Genomic DNA, 5,294 nt, shown 5'->3' on the forward strand with positions numbered 1-5,294 from the left:
AAGCCGAACAGGGTGAAGAGGTTGTTCAGACATTTAATGACCGTGGCACTGGTCATGTCCGGGCAGGGGAAGGCGAACGGGAAACGGGAGTACTCATCAATAATATTGAGGAAGTACACATTGCGGTCGGAGGAGGGGAGAGGCCCTTTAAAATCGACGCTCAGGCGCTCGAAGGGGCGAGTGGCTTTTATCAGGTGGGCCCTGTCTGGTCTATAAAAGTGCGGTTTGCACTCAGCGCAGACTTGGCAGTTCCTGGTCATGGTCCTGACCTCCTCAATAGAGTAAGGCAGGTTGCGGGCCTTGATGAAGTGGAAGAACCTGGTGACCCCCGGGTGGCAGAGGTCATTGTGGAGGGCCCGCAGTCTATCGATCTGCGCGCTGGCGCAGGTGCCACGCGATAGCGCATCCGGGGGTTCATTTAGCTTCCCGGGCCGGTACAAGATCTCGTAGTTGTAGGTGGAAAGTTCGATTCTCCACCTCAAGATCTTGTCATTTTTGATTTTGCCCCTCTGCTTGTTGTTAAACATAAAAGCAACTGAACGCTGGTCAGTGAGCAGGGTAAATCGTTTTCCGGCCAGGTAGTGCCTCCAATGACGCACAGCCTCCACAATCGCCTGGGCCTCCTTCTCAACAGCGGAGTGTCTGGTCTCCGGGCCTTGGAGGGTTCGTGAAAAGAAGGCCACGGGTCTCCCCGCCTGATTGAGGGTCGCGGCCAGGGCAAAGTCAGACGCGTCGCTTTCCACCTGGAAGGGGATGGATTCGTCCACTGCGTGCATGGTGGCTTTGGCAATGTCCTCCTTGATACGGTGGAAGGCTAAGCGGGCCTCTGCCGTCAAGGGAAAAGAGGTGGACTTGATCAGCGGACGGGCCTTGTCCGCATAATAGGGGACCCACTGGGCGTAATAGGAGAAAAACCCTAGGCACCTCTTCAGGGCCTTGAGGCAGTGGGGCAGTGGAAGTTCCATAAGGGGACGCATCCGGTCGGGGTCGGGGCCGATGACTCCGTGTTCCACAACACAGCCAAGGATGGCGAGGCGGTTTGTGCGGAATATGCACTTCTCCTTGTTATATGTCAGGTTTAGGAGTTGGGCGGTGCGGAGGAATTTTTCGAGGTTTGCGTCATGGTCCTGCAAGTCACGGCCGCAGATGGTCACATTGTCCAGATATGGGAAAGTGGCCTGCAACGCATTTTGATCTACCATCCGGTCCATCTCCCTTTGGAAGACGGAGACCCCGTTGGTGACGCCAAAGGGAACCCTAAGGAAGTGATAGAGGCGGCCGTTTGCCTCAAAGGCAGTGTACTGGCGGTCCTCAGGGCGGATGGGGAGCTGGTGGTACGCTGATTTCAGGTCAATGGTCGAGAAGACGCGGTACTGCGCGATCTGGTTGACCATATCAGCTATACGGGGGAGTGGGTAGGCGTCCAGCAGGGTGTAGCGATTTATTGTCTGGCTGTAGTCGATGACCAGGCGCTGCTTCTCGCCGGTCTTAACGACCACAACCTGGGCTCGCCAGGGGCTGGTGCTGCCCTCAATAATCCCTTCTTTCAGGAGCCGCTCCACTTCGGTTTTAATGAAAACCCTGTCCCCGGCACTGTATCGCCTGCTCTTTGTGGCGATGGGCTTACAGTCGGGGGTGAGGTTAGCAAACAGTTGGGGGGGGGTGACTCTGAGTGTGGAGAGGTTGCACCTGGTGCGCGGCGGGCAGTTTGGAAGCTGCTGGCTGCGGACTGTGAGTGGGGGTAGGGGTCCACCGTACGCCATCGTAACACTTTTAAGGTGGCACTGAAAATCTAACCCCAGCAGGACGGCAGCGCAGAGGTCAGGCAGGACCAGAAGTTTAAAATGATCGTACACGGTCCCGTCTACTACGAGTGTCACCACGCAGTAGCCGCCGATGTCCGCCGACTGGGACTCGGAGGCCATAGAAATCCGCTGTTGCGCAGGCAGGACTGGGAGAGAGCAACGCCGCACCGTGTCGGGGTGGATGAAGCTCTCCGTGCTCCCAGAGTCAAAAAGGCAGATTGTATCGTGACCATTTACCTTAATGTCCATTGTGGAACTGGCCAGTTGGTGCGGTCTCGCTTGGTCCAGTGTAACGGATGCCAGCGTAGGGGTCGGTGTGTCGCTGCGGGTATCAGATGAGGCGGTGTCGGGGGCCAGCTGCGTCCCGGCTGTCGTCCAAGATGGCGGCGTCCATGATCCCCATGTGGCTGGAGGCGTCCAAAATGGCTGCTGTACCGGTGATTCGCACATGGCCGGGGAGGTCCAAGATGGCGGCCCGCATGGCCCACACGCGGCGCTGCTGGGGTTCGGGGTGGCTTTGGCCCTGCAGACGCTAGCGTAGTGTCCCTTCTTCCCGCAGCCCGAGCAGATCGCGTTTTTCGCCGGGCAGCGCGCTCTGGGGTGTTTTGCCTGGCCACAGAAGTAGCATTTCTGGCCTTGGGGCACTGCTGTCTGGCCTTGGGACACTGCTGCGGTAGTTGGGCCATTGTTGGGGTGTGGCTGGGGTGGCACGGCGCTATGAGGCGGTCCTACCGTGTCCCAGGCTGTCATTCCCCGCGGCGTCCACGGTGCAGAGGAGTAGGCATCCATGCCCTGGTAGGCTGCATCCAACGATAGTGCGAGTTCAGAGGCCTTGTTGAGGTCGAGGTTACTCTGCTCCAACAGTCGCTGTCGGGTGTAATTGGATCTGTGGCCCGCTACAAAAGCGTCCCGGATAAGTTCCTCTGTGTACACGGCGGCCTTTACATCCTTACAACCACAGGCCCGGCCAAGCACAGACAGTGCCTGAAGGTATTCCACGGTCGATTCCCCAGGTTGTTGTTTACGACTCCCCAGGAGGTGCCTGGCGTACACTTCGTTCACTGGGCGCGTGTACTGGTCCTTGAGGAGCTTGATAGCGTCCGCGTACGAGGTCGCGTCTTGGATGACCGAGTACACTCGGTGGTTCACTTTGGAGGTCAGGACATCCAGTTTGTCCTCGTCCGATTTGATTGCTTCGGAGGCGGTCAGGAATTTTTCGAAACACTTAAGCCAGTGAGTAAACTTGGTGGATGAGTCCGCCTCCCGATGATCTAAGTCCAGGCATGCTGGTGTGAGGATCTTCTCCATTATAAAATGTTGTTAATAAAATTGATGCGCTATCAATTACTCATAAAAGACTGAGAGTTAGAAGAGTAACCAAAGGCTTTTATTAACAACAGAATGGAGGTCTGCCTCGAGTGGTCGACCGGTCCAGGATACTAAGGGCTGGGGAGCAGTCACCTTTATACTAGGACCTGTGGGAGGAGTCAGCCGAGGCATGTCCAGGCATGTACACAGTGGAATACAAACAGGACAAACAGGAATACAAACAGTGGTTTACCACACGCTGGTTGGGGAGTCTCGGACTAGGGGGCAGAGTCTAAACATTAGAGCCTTTCAGGAGTGAGATTAGGAAACACTTCTACACACAAAGGGTGGTAGAAGTTTGGAACTCTCTTCCGCAAACAGCAATTGATGCTGGGTCAGTTTTTAATTTTAAATCGGAGATTGATAGATTTCTGTTAACCAAAGGTATTAAGGGATATGGGCCAAAGGCGGATGGGTGGAGTTAGGTCGCAGATCAGCCATGATGTCATTGAATGGCGGAACAGGCTCGAGGGGCTGAATGGCCTCCTCCTGTTCTTATGTTACTTACAGAGTAAAGCTCCCTCTACACAGTCCCATCAAACACGCCTAGGACAGGTACAGCACGGGTTAGATACAGAGTAAAGCTCCCTCTACACTGTCCCATCAAACACTCCCAGGGCAGGTACAGCACGGGTTAGATACAGAGTAAAGCTCCCTCTACACTGCCCCATCAAACACTCCCAGGGCAGGTACAGCACGGGTTAGATACAGAGTAAAGCTCCCTCTACACTGCCCCATCAAACACTCCCAGGGCAGGTACAGCACGGGTTAGATACAGAGTAAAGCTCCCTCTACACTGTCCCATCAAACACTCCCAGGGCAGGTACAGCACGGGTTAGATACAGAGTAAAGCTCCCTCTACACAGTCCCATCAAACACTCCCAGGGCAGGTACAGCCCAGGTTAGATACAGAGTAAAGCTCCCTCTACACTGTCCCATCAAACACTCCCAGGGCAGGTACAGCACGGGTTAGATACAGAGTAAAGCTCCCTCTACACTGTCCCATCAAACATTCCCAGGGCAGGTACAGCACGGGTTAGATACAGAGTAAAGCTCCCTCTACACTACCCCATCAAACACTCCCGGGGCAGGTACAGCACGGGTTAGATACAGAGTAAAGCTCCCTCTGCACTGTCCCATCAAACACTCCCGGGGCAGGTACAGCACGGGTTAGATACAGAGTAAAGCTCCCTCTACACTGCCCCATCAAACACTCCCGGGGCAGGTACAGCACGGGTTAGATACAGAGTAAAGCTCCCTCTACACTGTCCCATCAAACACTCCCAGGGCAGGTACAGCACGGGTTAGATACAGTGTAAAGCTCCCTCTACACTGTCCCATCAAACACTCCCAGGGCAGGTACAGCACGGGTTAGATACAGAGTAAAGCTCCCTCTACACTGTCCCATCAAACACTCCCAGGGCAGGTACAGCACGGGTTAGATACAGAGTAAAGCTCCCTCTACACTGTCCCATCAAACACTCCCAGGGCAGGTACAGCACGGGTTAGATACAGAGTAAAGCTCCCTCTACACTGTCCCATCAAACACTCCCAGGGCAGGTACAGCACAGGTTAGATACAGAGTAAAGCTCCCTCTACACTGTCCCATCAAATACTCCCAGGGCAGGTACAGCACGGGTTAGATACAGAGTAAAGCTCCCTCTACACTGCCCCATCAAACACTCCCAGGGCAGGTACAGCACGGGTTAGATACAGTGTAAAGCTCCCTCTACACTGTCCCATCACACACTCCCTGGGCAGGTACAGCACGGGTTAGATACAGAGTAAAGCTCCCTCTACACTGTCCCATCACACACTCCCAGGGCTGGTACAGCACGGGTTAGATACAGAGTAAAGCTCCCTCTACACTGTCCCATCACACACTCCCAGGGCAGGTACAGCACGGGTTAGATACAGAGTGAAGCTCCCTCTACACTGTCCCATCACACACTCCCAGGGCAGGTACAGCACGGGTTAGATACAGAGTAAAGCTCCCTCTACACTGTCCCATCAAACACTCCCAGGGCAGGTACAGCACAGGTTAGATACAGATTAAAGCTCCCTCTACACTGTCCCATCAAACACTCCCAGGGCAGGTACAGCACGGGTTAGATACGCTGT

The sequence above is a fragment of the Somniosus microcephalus genome, unplaced genomic scaffold (assembly GCF_052327205.1).
Source record: "Somniosus microcephalus isolate GS21.2 unplaced genomic scaffold, FLI_Smic_1.0 unresolved_chr4, whole genome shotgun sequence".
NCBI classification, from domain to species: domain Eukaryota; kingdom Metazoa; phylum Chordata; class Chondrichthyes; order Squaliformes; family Somniosidae; genus Somniosus; species Somniosus microcephalus.